This window comes from Camellia sinensis, chromosome 5 (assembly GCF_055761805.1).
Source record: "Camellia sinensis isolate YWXY chromosome 5, ASM5576180v1, whole genome shotgun sequence".
In the NCBI taxonomy this organism is placed as follows: Eukaryota; Viridiplantae; Streptophyta; class Magnoliopsida; order Ericales; family Theaceae; genus Camellia; species Camellia sinensis.
The window spans coordinates 117,825,601-117,844,277 of record NC_138965.1 but is presented as its reverse complement, the minus strand read 5'-3'; the positions used below and the strand labels follow the sequence as shown (position 1 = coordinate 117,844,277).

At 33.1% G+C, this 18,677-nt stretch overlaps 1 pseudogene; it reads left to right on the top strand.

The window, feature by feature from the left end:
• Positions 1-10,355: 10,355 nt before the first annotated feature.
• On the top strand, positions 10,356-14,827 carry LOC145791637 (protein FAR1-RELATED SEQUENCE 8 pseudogene; annotated as a pseudogene).
• Positions 14,828-18,677: the final 3,850 nt, after the last annotated feature.

The window sequence follows — 18,677 nt, the reverse complement described above, 5'->3', positions numbered from 1 at the left end:
AAATGCGAGCGTTGGAACATCGTAGAAACTTTATTTCAAAAATGTTTTGAAAGAGAGGGTTTTAAGGTCTAAAATCTTTTGATCAAGATTGTTTTGGTCAAAAAAGGGGTATGAAGTTGAGTTTTGACTCTCTCCTTGCCGAAGAAACTGAATCTTTCCCCTGCACACCTTTCTCCACCATGTAAACCATCAGTCGCGTCCAAGTCTTAAGGGCGGTCAAAAATGGGGTGTCTACAGCTGGAACATCATCATCAAACAAGAGGACTTGCAGAATTTGTAAACCAACCATTCCAAACTCAACCAACCATTCCAAACTTGCAAAATTTGTAAACCAACCATCATCTTAAACAACTTCATCACCTATTAGTAAACCAACCATTCCACACTCAACCAATAAATAACAGAATTTGCAGATCTTTAAATGGCCAATAATAGCATACATATGTAAAGGGGCTACATAAGCTGCAAAATGGAAACCAAGTAACTGAAATTATAATCAACTAAATTTTGACATAGCATGAAACAAAACATTGAAAAAAATAGACAGAAAATGATAGAAAAAACAACATATCCTTTCCAAACATATCATTTCCAAATATTGTTCCTATTGCAAAAATAACATAAAAATTGACCCAAATTCGAACAATATAAAAAAATATACCTAAATCTGAAAATATAATAACATCATCGTTCGTTCAAGGATGTCCATCTACATGATTGTCAGCAGGACTATGCAAGGCTTACGACATTTGGACTGCAAAGTATTGAACACTAGTACATCGAAGCAACTCTTGAAACGATTAGGAGAATGTTCGAGTAGTCAACTAGCAATGGGAAACTTTGCAAGTAACTGGTTGTCCAGGAGGACAACTGGCCGAACAATCGACCGGTTGTCTGGTATACGGTGAAGCGCAACGGCTCTTTCCAAAAATTTGATGAACGCTAAAACCTCCCTTGATTTGATAAAACTTTTGTTTTTCCTCTCATTTGATATAGGTTTGATGTCAATGTTGGTGAAAAAATAGTAAGCATTTTTCATCAAATTTAAATTTAATTCCAAATCTAAGTATTGGAAATGCTCTTACATGATCAAAATATATATATATATATATATATATATATATATATATATATATATATGAAAAATTAACAAACACATGATTAGTTGGACACACAACCTTGTGGTATTCTCAAAACACTTGCCTTGTTTGGGAAGCTAGAGTTTTAGGCATCGTTTGGAAACAGATTAATTTAGTCAAAAAATAACTAAAAAAAAGTCAATTAAATTTTTTTTTACTTATCTTCTTATTATAAAAAAAAAATCAAAAAATCACTTTAAAAAAAACAAACAATTGTGATATCATCAGTGTTAAAAAAAATGGCCATCGTGGCCGTGACTCCGTGGCCAACCACCAAGGATCCTTTAGAGTGAAATTTCCCTAAAGTTTCCTAGAGTGCTATATTGTGTGGTTGAGATTTATTGGCAAGTCACATCAGAAAAATTGATGTGACTTGCCAGTAAATCTCAACCATACACTGTAGCACTTTAGGAAACTTTAGGAAAAAATCACTCTAGAGGATCCTTACTCGTGGCCAACTTCTCCTCAACAAAAACCGTCAAACCCCCCTCCCCCCAACCTACCCAAAGACAAATCCCCCTCTCCTCTCCTCTCCTCTCCTCTCCTCCAAAAATCCAAACTACGCTTTTCTCATCTACTCTCTCTCTCTCTCTCGCATGGTTAATTCAAACCCCACAAAAAAGATCATGAAAACATCTACAACCACCATAGCCAATACAGCTTCATGGTACTGTGCTATTGTTGTTGCCCTCATCATGTTCAGCTGCTCTTTTGAAGTACTAGAAAAGGAGCAAGACTACTACTCTCTCATCACCATGGCTGATGATGATGATGATACTGTTAGTCTCGGAGGGAACCACCAGCTCTTCATGTCGAACCCTCGACGACCTTGCGACGAAATCTACGTTGTCGGAGAGGGAGAAACGCTTCACACGATCAGCGACAAGTGCGGCGACCCTTTTATAGTTGAGAAAAACCCTCATATTCATGACCCTGACGATGTCTTCCCTGGACTTGTTATCAAGATCACTCCTTCATTACTCTAGCTCTAGGGCTTTTTTGTATTTTTCTTTTTCTTTGAATAGCTCAGTACTGTGTTTGGTTAACAAGAAAATGATTATGAGTACTGTGTTTGCTTGTCGGTGTGTATGCAAAACTAACCAAGTGTTCAAATTTCTATTTTCTTAAGTTCAAAAACAATTTCTTTTTTCTTAAACTACGCTTTTTAAGCTTGGTAGGACTTTGAAAAGAGTGTGCGAAAAAATGGATGAGATTTGAGAAGAAAGAGCAAAAAAATTGGGTGAAATTTAATTATATTTTATTTCTTTTTTAAATTTATGATCTAAACATAATCTTAATGTATCAAAAGCTTAATAGTTTGCAATTAGTGGGGAGACTAACTCTCATAAATGCTAATCTAACAATTAATCACTGATTTTTATTAATAAATAAATAAATCAATCAAAAGACTAGCCGATTATGTGTTAAAGTGCACTATCTTGGCCTTTTGTTAGGTAGAGCAATTTTAATGGTCAAAAATGGAAAAAAAAAAATTTGAAAGTTAATTTTCTTGTTTCAATGTAAATTATATATATATATATATATTAGTTATACTATTCCAACGATGATTTGCTATCTAATCTATTGAAGTCTTTCTCTCTCACTAATCTAGTAGTATCAAGTTTTTTATTTTTTGAATTTGTATTTTTTAAAGATGAACAAATTGTGATTATTGATATAAATAAACTTATGTAATTATAACTTTTAATATTTTTGAATTTTTATAATTTATAGAATTTTTTGTAATTTTGGAATATTTAAGTGTGTCCCGATTCTAATAGAAAAAGTGAATTATTCACCACGAAAAAAAAAGGTTCTTCTATAGTTAGTCATCTACATTTATTTTTTGGATAATGTTATATAAACAAAAAATTGATACAAAATAATATGATTCATTTTTTTGAAATTATGTTTTCTTAATTTTTTTTAAAAGAAAATTTTCTCAAATATTGCTTTCACCTAACTTATATAAATAAGAAGGATGAGAGCGATAGATTAGAGCAAAGTTTTCCAAGTAATCAAAACACAACTTGCTAGCTACCGGTGGTTGCCATTTGAACTAGGGCACAACATATACTATATCACTTTCCAAAATTACTAAATAAATCATATTAAGATTATTTTATGGTTAGTATAATTAATGGGTGAAGCAATACAAACACTTGTGGACACATCAACATTGACCCTGTCAAACTGATCATGATGATGGGCTTTAAGCCACCTAAAATTAATTAGGTTCAATTACTGGCCAGTCCATTTAGTGAATTTAAGTTTTATTAACCTTTTAAATACATCAATAAATCCTCTATTACCTATCTTGTCCTCATTAATTTATAAACAATCGAATCTTTTTATATTCCATTTTTATCTCTCTCTCTCTCTTTCTCTCTCTCTCTCTACCATGTTTCTAGAAACTACACACAACACTAGCCGACCACCACCAACTACCACCACTGTCACTGTCGTGAAATCATTGTCCACCATCACCACCACTAATGTATATATGCACCACCGTGACTATCTTAGATCCACCACCACTGTCACATATTCACATCCACCATTGCAGATCTACACTCTGTTGTCGTCTTCCTCTCTCGTTGCCGCTATCACTCAACTCACACCACCACCTTCCTCCTTTGTTGACATCACCGTCAACCATCATTCTTCTCCATCACTGTCAACATCACTCGCCTCAACCACCTTCCTCCTTTGTCGTCGTCAACAACACTCACTTTGTTTATTATGTCGATTAGTTTATCATTGTTATTTTATGAAAGTTATGTCATTTTTGTGAGTTTGTAAGTTATGTTATTTGTTTTGAGATAAAACTTAGTTATAATGATTTTAAATAGTGATAAATTTATTATTTTTGTCACTGGAGATAGGTGAATATGCAATATGGTTAATCTATCAGTGATAAATTTATCATTGGTTTGTTGAATATGTTGTATACTGTTGCTAATTTTTATATTTATATAGTGATGAATTTGTCACTTATTTATCATTGTAGAAATGAATATACTAGATAGGTCAATCTATTAGTGATAAATTTATCACTGTAAAGAGGGCAGAGAATATATGGTAAAGGCATGATTATGTTGATCTATGACATTGAGGACAATTATTTTCTTGTAAGACCTTTCCTTTGCCTTTTCATTCTCTCTCTCTCTCTCTTCTTCTATTCTTTTGTTGCCATTAGATCTAAGAAAGTAGTGATGTGGTGGAGATGGATGTTATTTTTGCTAAAAAATGGTGTCGAGAACTGTCATTGGAAGTAGTTGTCGGATGTGATTGTCGGAGGTCATCACCGACAGTTGAAAGTTATTGTTGATCGCTAGAGGTGGGCGATGGTGGGTCATGGCAATGATTTGATGATTGACTTGTTGAAGGATGTGTATGAAGGGTATTTTGGAGATATTGATAGGTGAAAAAATGGGCAGGATTTACAAGTAAATAAGTCTGATCAATAGGAATGGCCTGTAAGTCTCTCAATTAATTATCTACAAGCTCAAAGATAATCACTCAATTTGGTTTTGGAGTTTTCAAAATTAGTTTTTAAATTTTAAATTTGTACTTTTTTTTAGTATTTTTTTTATTTTTTGATACATTTAATTTATATTTACTTAAAAAGTAAAATATTTGGGAAGAAATGTATAAAAAAATTAATAAATAGAAAAAAAATGCAAAAAAACATACGAATTTTTGCATTTTTAATATTTAGTTAAAAAATTAACAAATTTTATACTTTGTAAGGGTTGTTTTGGGAACCAGATATTTTAGTTGATTTTTTTGTTTTTTTACAAAAGATCTGTAGACAAATAAAGAGAATCGTTGACTTTTTGACTATTTTAATAGGTTGCCAAAGTAACCCTAATTGTATTTAGATTAAGTAGATCTAAAATAATAATAAAAAATTTGATTAAAATAAAAAATAAAGTTGATCAAATATCATTAACCATTTGATTGAATTGAATTTGTATCTACAAAAATGAATAGCAAATTTGATTTGAAGTAAAAAATTAAATATAAATATGATTTGATTAAAGATTATTGATATCGGATTCACTTGATTTTTTGCAGATATTTTTTATTTGATATGCTTTAAAAAGTGAACAGTTTGGATCATTGAAATGGATCCAAATGATAATAAGAAATAGAAGTTAAAAGCATCTTTTTTCTTGTTTTCAAATAATTAATTTTTTTATAATTATTTTTACCTAATAAATTATAAACAAAAGTTGCACCAAACAATATAACTGTGATACCCTAAGTGTTTAATTAAATACCACATAAATATTTATAGCTATATATAATTATGATTGCATGTGATGATATATTATTAAATAAATAAATAATAATAAATATATATATAAATCTAATTTGGCATTGGGTTATCAAATATGAGATTAATTAGAAATTATTATTTAGGGCCAAATTAACAGAAATATGAAATTATAATTAGGCCAACTAAGAGCTAAAGATAGTAAATAAATAAATATAAAAGTAAGAGTAAATAAATAATAATACTAATAGTGGGTGTGGTAGCAAAATAAATAAATAATTTTCTGTTAGTATACGATAAAGTGTAATTTAATTAGGGATTAATTTATTTATATAGTTATGCTAAGAAATTGGGCAAAGGTATAATTACTATAAACATTTACTAAGATAAGTATAAATCTATGAACAAATCCAGGTGAGTTATGAAGCAAATCCAAAGGAGGATTCAAGATCGGCCATGTGTTGGCCTGATAGTGGTCTTGCCTCCCTAGGAAGGAGTTGCTCAAATCTGTGGGAGGAAAAAAAAAAGAAAGGAAAAAAATGAAAGAGAGGCACGTAATTACTGAAAGTAAAAATTTATAGTAGGAAGGTTGTGATAGTGGAGTAAAACTAAGGGTCAATACTAAGGTGCGTTATATTATACCTTGAGTTACCATAATATATTTTACGTATGTTTTAACTTACCATAATTTATTTTATACAAGTTATATTTTATAAGTTATATTAATTCAAGTTATGTTTTAGAAATATTTCAGTTACATGGATTAATTTCTAAACTCTATTTGTTTAAATGAAACCCATGGATATGTTTGTTTAAATTTTAAAGAATATTTGACTATAACCTTATAAACAATTATGTTTTGTAAGTACCACCACGGGAGTCCCACGTCTTGGGAGACTTAAATAACCATTGGCCTCTGTTTGGCCACTTTGTGGTCCTCTGTTTGTCATGGACCCATTGACCTCTGTTCTGATTGTCACTTCTGTGACCTCTGTTCTGTTCTGTTCTGTACCGTGGAAATGGTTCTTTATTTACATAATTTCTGTATTTCAGTTTATGTCACTTAAATGATTTATTTACCAAATTGAGTTATGTAAATATTTTGGCCTAACTAACTATCCATGGTTATTTTGTATTCCCTATACTCTTGGCATAATATTTCTCACTCTGTTGTGTGCTTATAGCTGTTACCATTTCAGGTGACGAGATGTAGGGAAAACCGATAACCTCATGTAATAGAACCCGCACGAGGATTGATGTTGAACCACTATTTTGCCTTTCTTTTTTTTATATATATATTTGCTCCTTTTTGTTTCTACTCGGAGCCGATCACTGAATAATAAAATAATAAAAGCCTTATAAATGTAATTTCTCTTATTAAAATAGTAAAATAGAGTAATTCCAGTTTAATTATTTTTATTTCCGCTTGCGCAGTTTAATTTGCTACAAGTAGAATAAGTTAGTAAGTTGCGATTCTAACCCTAAGCCCTGGGGTTGGGTCGTGACAATAACATAAACTTCCAAATTAAAATAAGCTATAATGAGCTTAAAGCAAAGGGATGAGCTTCTCTTCAGTATATTTTGTGAATTAGACCATACGATTGGGCTCGTGGGACCCACCACGGGTCCCGTTTTGATTATCCAAACAATTCAATATGTAGAACTCGTTGAGTACTTCATCCTTGTAAAAAATCACGTTGATCAGATATCGATAGTCTCTTAAGCGAAATATATTTTTGTCAATGATAAATATGATTTTAAAAATAACCCATTGATTGGAACACATTTTTGTTAATAAAAAATATGATTTTAAAAATAAATTATTAATATAAATATATTCCAATTAAGAATTATCGATATTTGGTCAATATAATTTTTTATAAAAATAAAATATTAAACAAACACTACATATTAAACGATAAACTCTCAAACCATAACGAGGACTGGAGAAATCCTCCTAAAGAAAATGTAACAAACAACCCCAAAGGAAAGTAAAACTTGAGTGCAACTCTGTGACGGCTCGGGTGGTAAGCAAGCACCAACAATTAGGAATGGCAACAGGCTGGGCTGGGATTGGGGATTACACTCCCCGTCTTAGATCCCCAAAGGTTAAAAAATCCCTGCCCTTGCCCCTGCCCCTGCCCTCGATCCCTGGCGAGGAACCTATCACCCCCTACCCTCGCCCCTTAACGGGGATCGGGTTTCTCGACCCCAAAAAATCCCCGATCCTTTTTTTTTTTTTTGAAATTTTGTCCAACACAAGAACAACAAATAAATTTAATCTGTTTTCAATATGTTTCATCATCATCATCATTGTCAACAATCATCAACAACTTAAAAAAAAAAAAAAAGATCTGAAATTGTTATGCGGACACACACGCACACGCACACATATATATGTGTGCGTGTGTGTGTGTAAATCAGAAGATCTCGAATTTTGTTCACAGGAGGTAAACCATATTGTTCACAGAAATTGCCTAATTCATATTTAGCTTTATGTTTATCTTTAGTGGCTTTTTGACTAAGTTTAAGATCAATACACATTTTTAATCCTTCTTTTTGAATAATACTAATTATATCGCCATAGGTTAAATTATCATATTTAATAACACCAGTAGGTTGACTAAGAACATCTCGAATTTTGTGAGCAAATAAACTAGGTAGTCCATTAATAAAATTCTAATTTTAATTTAAAATCATTAATTTGGGAAATAATAACTGGATCAGTTAATTGCTGATCAATTCGTTTGTAGTTAATTTCTTCTTTAAGAAAATTTAAATGTCGAGTTAGACGATTAATTGTGTGAGAAATAGAGCAGTCTTTTAGTTAATTTAATTCTAGCATTTCCGGAGGTGATAAAAATTTAAATGTAACAGGTTGGCCTTATATGTGTATGTGCGTGTGTGTGTGTGTAAATCAGTGGTAGATCTGTTCATCAACAACAACTAAAGATTTGTTCATTATATACACACACACACACATATATATGTATCTATCAGATCTAAGAAAACCCTAACAACAATAAAAATTGAGCAAACCTTAATAAAAAAAAATTGAGTTGGTTGGGGGTAATGAATTAAAATGAAATTGGTATTTCAAAGGGTACTGGTGTTGGTTTTGTATATCAGCAAATGAAAATGATTTTGGATTTTTGAAGTACAAAGGTTTTAGGTTGTTTTGTTTTTCCTTTCCAGATGCTACCTTTAGAGAGATTGCTTGAAACAATTTCTCAGAGCGTAAGATTAATTTAGCAGTTCTTAACTTTTGATGTTGCAAATCACTAGCTAAGATTTGAAAAGAACAAGTTTTGGGTTAGCTTTGCTTCTGTTTGTAAAATGAAGATGCTGCTAAATGCTTGTGTCAACTGAATTTGATCTTACCTTTGGTGTATAATATTATCCTTACTGTAGATGCTGAAACTTTAGATCAGATCTTCAAAATTTCAAATCTTACAGCCGGTGGTGGTGGTGGTGGATTTGGATCTTGTGGCTGAACAACTCCGACGATTAAGGTTCGATTGGTGGTGGAGAGATCATCGGATTCAATGAAGATGAGGTAGGGCGGTTGTACGTGTTCGGTTCAAAGCAAAGAAGATGAGGTCGCGGAAGCGAAGAGGAGATTGTGGCTGCGAAGGTGGTAGTCGTAGCAATTGAGCGACTGCAGGAGTGGTGGTTGGCGAGAAGAAAGATAAAGGACATGAGAAAAGAGAGAGAGAGAGAGAGAGAGAGAGAGAGAGAGAGAGATGAGACTGTCTGAGACTTCTGTGAGGTTGTGTTAGGGTTTGATTTATTTATATATATATATATATAGGGGTATTATAGTACTTTCAGTTTGGGAAAACGGGGACAGGGACGGAAACTGGCCGGGGTTGGGGAATGTATCACCATCCCTAGCTCAAAAATTGTCGAGGATTCATTTTCGAATACCATCCCCAGCCCATCAGGGATATTTTTCGAGAAAAAACCGTTCTAATCGGGGTCGGAGGGCCGGTTCCCCATTGGGCCAGGTTCAAATTGCCATATTTGCCAACACTCAGACAAAATAGCGCGCCAAATTTGGCAAACGTTAGCATCGAGGGGCCATTTGGGAACATCATAAAAAAGTCAAAAGCTAACTTTTAATTTGTTTTGGGTCATATCACATCTCATATAAAAAAGCTAAAAAAACTAAAAAGTTAGGTTTTAACCATCTTCCCAAAACACCCCCGACTTACCATTGGCGTACACCGTATCATCATTTTGCTATAATTCTCTTGCTATTACTGTGCAAAATATCGCTTAATTCTTTAAAACCGCATTTACATTAATTTGTATTGCTCTATTCGTTAATCGCAATTTAAACTTTAAAATTTACAAAAATATTAGAGATTTCAAAAGTTTTAGCAAAATTTCTAGCAAATGTCTCACATGGGTATGAGACTCATATGAAACTCACCTGGTGTGGGTTCTACACCCATATGAGACATTTGGCAAAACTTTTGGGGTCTCTAGCGTTACTCTAAAATTTATAATCTACTTTCAAAACCATTCTGCTCCGCTATAATTAATACATATATATTTTTTAACCTATAATAAAATATCAAAGTAAAAATGAATGTGATAAAAATTTAAGGTGTAAAATTAATTAAAATTTAATAGTTATATATATGTATATAATATTATATAAAATTAATTTGTATTATATATATATAAATATTAAATAAATTAGTATTATATATTAAGAAAAATTGATTTAAGGTCCCTGCCCAACTTTTGATAGGAGGAGAGGTCTACAATAATATTTTTTGATACCTAAGGTCCCTCAATGTTATTTTAGGTTGTAATGGAGATTTTCGTAGAACACGATGATGCAGATCGATCATGCCTTTTACACTTCTCTCTCTCTCTCTCTCTCTCCCTCTGTGTATACTGTGCGTCATTACTAAGCTTCAACGATGGCGGATGAAGAAGAAGAACAACCAACTTTGATATACGAATCAAGAAAAATCAAAGTGGTATCTCCAACAGATGGGGACTTCTCCAAATCCACAATGAGAATCGCTAGGGCTCTGTTTGTTTGAGTTTTGGAACTTTAGTTCTAGTATAATGTTCTCACATAGTGTTTGTTTGCAGCTTTCAAAAATTAATTCCACGTGCACTTTTGAAAACTCAGTCGAAGGCGGGAAAATTTGGATTAACCGGACGTTCGGCCGATTGACCGGAACAGTGTAATTTTTTTTGGCAATTGACAGATGTTAATTTTTATATATTCAACAAAAAATATTTTTTGATTTTTTTAAATTTTTTTATGAGCTTTTTTAAAATTTTGAGTTGCGTGTTTGGTTATGAATTATAAGTTTTTGTATCAAATATCATATGTTACATAAAAAATTCCCCACTTAATTCAAAACTCATTCACCAAACAAAATTTTCACACTCAAATCATAATTCCAAAACTCACAAACTCAAAATACAACTCCTATTCTCAAATCATATTTAGAAAACTCTACCAAACGCTACCTAGGTTTCTCAAACCCTACGCAAAGCAAATCAATCAAGCAATCCCTGTTCCAAACACTCCTCTCATATTTGAAATCTTTCCTCACAGTCTTCAACAATGGCCCTCAAAAGTCCTCTTTAGAGCCTGAAAACAACCCTAGAGAATATGGAAGGAATAGGTCGAAACCTTAACTGAAAAACATGGTGCCATTTGGAACCAAACTGGTACTTGCGATGCTATCATGAGTTCTATATACGAAGTTCGCTGTAACCTTGATTTGGTACTTGGGTTGTGTGAGTTTTGGTGTCTTGAGACTAACTCGTTTGCGTTTCCATGAGGAGAATCCACGATTACCTTTGAAATTTCTCTAGATTTGGTCATTGTGTGAATTTTCTTTGAATTTGGCCACTGTGTGAATTTTCTCTAGATTTGGCCACCATGTGTATTTTCTCTAGATTTGGCCATTGTGTGTATTTTCTCTGAATTTGGCTATGGTGTGAATTTTCTCTAGATTTAGCCACTGTGTGTATTTTCTCTAGATTTGGCCATTGTGTGAATTTTCTCTAGATTTGGCCACTATGTGAATTTTCTATAGATTTTGGCCACTGTGTGAATTTTCTCTAGATTTTTACTGTGTGTATTTTCTTTGGATTTTGGCTACTGTGTGTATTTTTGTTACTCTATGACATTCAGCGATGATTAGCTATGAAGATTTTGTTGTTCCACATTTTGTAGATCAATTGCATTGAATGTATATTGTCTGGATTTTTAAGTTGATAATTATTTATTTTTTTGGACAAATGCAAATCATAGTGACGTTAGATGCTCTGTTCCTTGAACTCTTCATTACTATTTATTGAAGTCAGAGAAATTCTAGCGAAAACCAGAGAAATTCTTTGGAAATCTAGAGAAATTTTCCTTTTAGTGACTCTCTCTCTCTCTCTATATATTGGTTGTTGTTGTTGTTGTTGTTGTTGTTGTTTATTTGGGTGATTGATTTGCGTATTGCACATCATGATTAGGAAGGTACAGAACTCCATGCCCATGGATTTTCTTTCTCACTTTCACTCTTTTTTTCTTGGTAAAGTGAAGAGAAAGAGCATTTTTGTCTCTTGATGTTAATGTGTTTTCGTGTTTTGTGATCTTGAAAGTGAATTTCTTTGAACTTTTATTTGAGTCCACAGAAAATTAAAAGCTTGTTATTATAATTTAGAAAAAATTATAATTATTACAAATTTCTCTAGACTTTTATGTTGTGTTTTTTTATGTATTTTTATATTGAACAAGTTATTTTCCACCTATTTTTCTTGGCAACCAAACAAACTTTATGCTTTATGGTTCGCTTGAAATCCAGAGAAAATCTATAGAAATTCTCTGAAAATCTAGAAAAAATCTTTAGCTTGGAATCTAAAGAATTTCTCTGGCCTTCTTAGAGAAGAAATTCTGTGGGAAGTCTAGAGAATTCTCTAGATATATTATTTCGGTAATCAATTTGTGTATTACACATCGTGATTAGGAAGGTAAAGAAATTTTCTCGTTTGAACCCAAAAAAATTCTTGCAAAAATCAGAGAAATAAATTTCAAGATTAGGATCCAGAGAATTTCTATCGAATTTTCTCTGAATCGATGTTGAGGGACCTTAAACATTATGAAAATATTAGAGGTCCTTTATACTATAAAATCTTAATACCAGAAACATTAAAAAAAATCCTATATATTAAGTAAAAATTTAATAATCAATTAAAGTATTATTCAATCCGTCAATCCATCCAAACCTACTCCAACTATAATTCCCTATAATCCCATTTCGTAGCTCGAAATGGCGTGGGTCAAAAGGCCCGAATTTAGACATTTCTTTGTACACCCACCCCATTCTTTGTACATAGGTCATTCCTTACAAAACAAAGACATTTCGTTTCCCAAAAAAAAAAAGAAAAAAAACAAGAACACAGTATAGAGAGTGAGAGAGAGGATGCTGATCAAGGTTATGTGTGCGAAAGGGTGTCATCGACGAGGCTCCTGCCACTTTTACTAGTACCGACGGGCACTACCGCTGCCGCTGTGTGTGCGAAAGGTGCTGCCGCTGCTGCATATGTGTGCCGAAAAGTGCTTCCGCTGATTCATGCTTCTTATTAACACATTTATTCTTGTTAATGAGATTGTTGTTATGAAATGTCTAATTTTGTTGTTAATCTTGTTAAAGTTTCGTAGCAGATTGAATACATTATTAACACAATCCCATTTCGTAGCTTGAAATGGCGTAGGTCGAAATGTTCTGTTGATCTGTTGATGAAATGTTCTGTTATGTTAATCTTGTTAATGAGATTGTTTTTTGTTAACCTTGATAAAATGTTTTATGAAGATTAACATTTTATCAACATTATTAACACATTTATTCTTGTTAATGAGATTGTTGTTATGAAATGAGATCGTTGATCTTGTTACGAAATGGGTTGTTTTTTGTTGATGAAAAAAAATGTTTTGTTGATGAAATCTGCTGTTATTAAGGAACATTGTTGTTAATGAAAAAAATGTTCTGTTGGTGAAATCTGCTACTGTTAAGGAACATTGTTGTTGATAAAAAAATGTTCTAGAACTTCATGAAAATTTAACAAGATTAACAAAATTAACATTGTTGTTGTTATGAAATCTGTTCATAACAAGGAATTTCATAAATTCCAAATTCAATGTTCTATTCATAACAAGGAATAAATCAATGTTTTGTTTTGTTCTATTCAATGAACTTCATGAATTCAAAATTAATTCAATGAATAATTCAATGCTCATAACAAGGTATTTTCATATAGATTGCCATTTTGGTAGTGATCCACTTACTTGAAAGTTATTTTTCTATAATCAGATTCCATTGAAGGGCACTCCACATCAAGTCATTTACTTTGCTGAGAAGAATCTGTAGCCACTTACAGTTTCAGTTCCAGTAAGTGGATTTTCTTGCTACAACGGATATTGATTCAATAAATAATTCATTCAATGTGAGTGAGGAAGTTGAAGAACAAGATAACAATATTGAATTTAATGAGAGTGGTGAAGTTGAAGAACCGAAGAAGGGGATGTGTTTTATCTCAAAGCAAGAAGTACACATATTTTATGCAAAATATGCGAAACAACTTGGATTTGCTATAGCTTATAGAACACAAAATGTAACAAGGGATGGGAAAGTAAAGTACTTTGGAATTGAATGTACTCGGGCGCGGAATAGAACAAAAAGATCAGAAGTAAATCCCCTCGAACCATCTTTGTCGTCAAAAATATATTGTAAAGCAAGGGTTAAAACCACTCTACAAAAAGATAAAAGATATAAGTTAACCACGGTTGTGCTTGAGCACACTCATGATTTCATTTCGAGTGACTCACAGCATTTTCCAATGAATAAGAGGATTCTTACTCCGGTGAAGAGGAGACTAGAAGTTAACGATGCAGCAGGGATTGGGGTGGCTAGGAATTTTCATTCCATAGTTGTTGAAGCGGGGGGGATATGAGGCATTAACGTTTGATGAACAAAATGCAATGAATTATATTCAGAACGCTAGAAGATTGAGACTTGGGGTAGGCGACGCCGAATCAGTTACATTTTATTTTCATAAAATGCAACAACAAAATTTGACCTTCTATTCAGCAATTGACCTTGATGAAGATGGTCGCATGCGAAACTTGTTTTGGGCGGATGCAAGGAGTAGGGCGGCTTATAAAGCACTTGGGGATGTTGTCTCTTTTGACATAACCTATTTGACAAACAAATATGATATGTCGTTTGCTCCGTTTGTAGGAGTTAATCACCACGGTCAGTCAATTTTGTTTGGTTGTGGGTTGTTAAGTAATGAGAACATAGAGACATTTGTTTGGCTATTCAAAGAATGGTTAAGTTGCATGTCAGATGCTCCTCCAAAAGCAATAATAACTTACTAGTGTAGAGCTATACAAAATGCCATAGAAATTGTCTTTCCACAGGCTCGGCATCGTTGGTGTTTATGGTATATTATGAAGAAAATTCCGGAGAAATTGTGAGGATATTCGCAATATGAGTCCATAAAGGTTGCTTTGAGTAATGTAGTTTATGATTCATTCACAAAAGATGAATTTGAGGAATACTGGGAAGCAATAATTGAAATTTTCAATTTGAATGATAACGAGTGGTTGGGGGTATTATACCGTGAGCGACATAGGTGGATTCCTGCCTATGTTAAAGACATATTTTGGGCTGGCATGTTAACTACATAACGAAGTGAGAGTATGAATGCATTCTTTGATGGATATGTGAACTTCAAGACAACCTTAAAGCAATTTGTTGAGCAGTATGACAATGCGTTGAGAAGTAAGGTAAAGAAGAAGACAAAAGCAGATTTTAAGTCTCATAACAAATTGTATGATTGCTTAACGGTGTATCGTTTTGAAAAGCAATTTCGTGCAGCTTACACTAATTCAAAATTTAAAGAAGTTCAAATAGAAATGAAACATCTAGTGTATTGTCGTGCAAATCTTATCAAAAAGGAGGGCGCAATTTGTACCTATCATGTGAGTGAGGCTGTTGTTGTGGGTGAGGGGATGAAGAAAGTGGAATTTGTTATGTATTTTAATTCAACTGAATGTGAGCTCCAATGTATGTGTTGGTTGTTTGAGTTTAGAGGTATTATGTATGCCCATTCACTTTGTGTGCTCATTGAGAGATCCATATATGAGGTGCCAAATAAATACATTGTTTCGAGATGGAGAAAAAACTTGGAAAGAGGCTACATATGCATTCCAACCACATATACTAACTTTGGCTCTTCTCTGCATCCAAAGTTGCATGATAACTATCACAACACGTTGGATGAGATCCTAGAACTTGCTACCAATGATGATGGTAAACACAAAGTGATTCAACTTGGGTTGATGAAAATCAAGGATGAAGTGAGAACAGTTCAATCAAGTAGTGCGAGTAATGTGCCATGTACTTTACCATCTTCCTATACTTTACCAAAAAGTCCGCCTCGTGTTAATATTACAAACGAAAACATGACTCGTAAGGTACTCAGTCCTTTGGTTACTCGCCGAAGAGGCCGTCCATGTACAAAACGGAAGGTTAGCAAGGTTGATACAATAGTGAATCGATTGAAGGGAAAGAATAAGAAGGCTAATCCGGTACAGGTACATTTTTCATTCCGCACTACATACGTATATTGTAGAATTTGTTAAACTTCAAATATTCATCAATGCATGGTACTATAGGGTCAGAAGGTGCGTCAAGGTGAACCTTGTAAGTTAAGTTTTCTTTGTACAGGAGGCGTGGAACACACTATGTATGAACCGGTACGCGTTAAATATGAAGGTTGTTTTGTGTTTTTTTTTTTGGCTTTTAATTTTATTGCTTGAAATTAGAAATTAACTTGTGTTACTATTTCATTATTAGGTGCTGTCAAATCAACCTTACTATTGTCCTTCTATGGATGTCATGGCAGATAGTATGTATGTATCGGTATGTGTTGAACGGACTTAATATATTGCACTTTGTTTGTTGTCGCTTGATATTGGTGAATATGTTTGTGGAATTTCTTTTTTAATATTTACTTTATTTTTACAGGCACCAGTTAGCACAATTAGGGACGACATTGGAAGCACATCTCATACTCAAGTTGGAATGGTCAACAATATTACCAGTCAAAGTTCGATAATACCATCAAATTTTGTTGACTTGAACATCGACGGGGATCCATTTTTTTTTTAGTTTCGAAGTGCTAATTGTAAACTTCGGATGGTTCACTAGAATGTCCCATTTTTTTGAGTTGAATGAATTTGTATGTTCAGTGAATTTGTTGAATTTCAGCTGTTGAGTGAATTTCAGCTGTTGAACATGGACCATTCATGAGTGAACCTGTGTATGTTGACTTAATATACAATCTCTGTTTCTGTAACTTCAACTGTTGAACATCTCATTCTGTGTGTATGTTAAACCTGTATATGTTGGACCATTCATGAGTGAACCTGTGTATGTTGACTTAATATACAATCTCTGTTTCTGTAACTTCAGCTGTTGAACATCTCATTCTGTGTGTATGTTAAACTTGTGTATGTTGGACCATTCATGAGTGAACCTGTGTATGTTGAACTTGTGTATGTTGACTTAATATACAATCTCTGTTTCTGTAACTTCAGCTGTTGAACATCTCATTCTGTGTGTATGTTGAACTTGTGTATGTTGGACCATTCATGAGTGAACCTGTGTATGTTGACTTAATATACAATCTCTGTTTCTGTAACTTTAGCTGTTGAACATCTCATTCTGTGTGTATGTTGAACCAGTGTATATTGGACCATTCATGAGTGAACCTGTGTATGTTGAACCTGTGTATGTTAACTTAATATTCAATCTCTGTTTCTGTAATTTCAGCTGTTGAACATCTCATTTTGTGTGTATGTTGAACCTGCGTATGTTGGACCATTCATGAGTGAACCTGTGTATGTTGAACCTGTGAATTTCAGCTGTTGAACATCTCTCTGTTTCTGTAACTTCACTGGTGAGAGGGGAAGAGAAGTTCAGGGTAAGAAATGGGTTGTAAAGAATCACACTGGGAAAAAACAAAATCAGAAAAAGAGAGAGTTATGTATAAAAGCTGTCTGCTAATTGTACCAAAAAATGAATGTAAATTAAGACATTCATACCATTCGAACGAACTTATACTTCTCCACACTGAAATTATTTGGTATCCGCTAATACCAAATAAGTAAAAATGAAGAAGAGATCGAGCAATGATCATTAATCAGTCATTTCAGAAATAAAGAAAAACTAATTCATCACCCTCTATCTATGCTGTGTATGTTCACTTAATATACATGTTGTGTATGTTGAACCTATGTATGTTCACTTAATACACATGCTGTTGAACATGTCAAAGAAACCTGTTATACACATTATTCATCTCATAAATACAAGTTCATTCATGCACATTATTCATCTCATAACAGAGCCTACATTCATACACAAATTTTTCTATTAAATAATACACACTGTTAATAACAGAGCCTACACCATCACAGATTTTTCAAACCATCACATATAACACACACTGTTAAGTAACCAACATAGTTCTATTAAATAAGCAACCAACAGATTTTTCACCTATTAATTAAGCAACCAACCAATAGATTTTTAAGCACCACCATTCATAGTAGAAAAGTAGATTACATTCATAGCATGTTCGAAAACCTAACAACTGAGTCATTTATATGATAAAGTACAAAAATACACAAAATACAATGACATAAATTATTGCCTTGAAAATCTTCTCCATCATTTGAAGCCTTCTATCATGCTCATGAATTGCATTGTCCATCTCACCAAGCCTTCTTCTTAGATCATTAATTTCTTCTGTTCTTGAATTTGTCCGAGGTCCAGCATTGGTACGGATTGTGGAGGTAACGTCGTCGTCGTCGTCGTCATCATCTGCCCAACTGAAGTAATTGCAGTTTTCGTTCGCACTCTACAATGCACAAGAATCAGTTAATCAATAAATGACAAATGAAATTTGTAAAAAATAAAAGATTAATTTATATAACAGATACTTACATATTTTGTTGGGCAAACGAAAAAGACATGTCTTTCATTTCAATTCTCATTGGTTCGTACAATATGTATGGAAGCTGTTCGTCCACAATTACACAATCTTGGCTTTAATCTTATGTTCCTATTATTAGTAGAAGATGAAGCCATTTTTTTATCTGCATCTATTAGTAGAAGATGATGTTCTTTCTATTTTTTTTATTATCTCCCAACAGATTT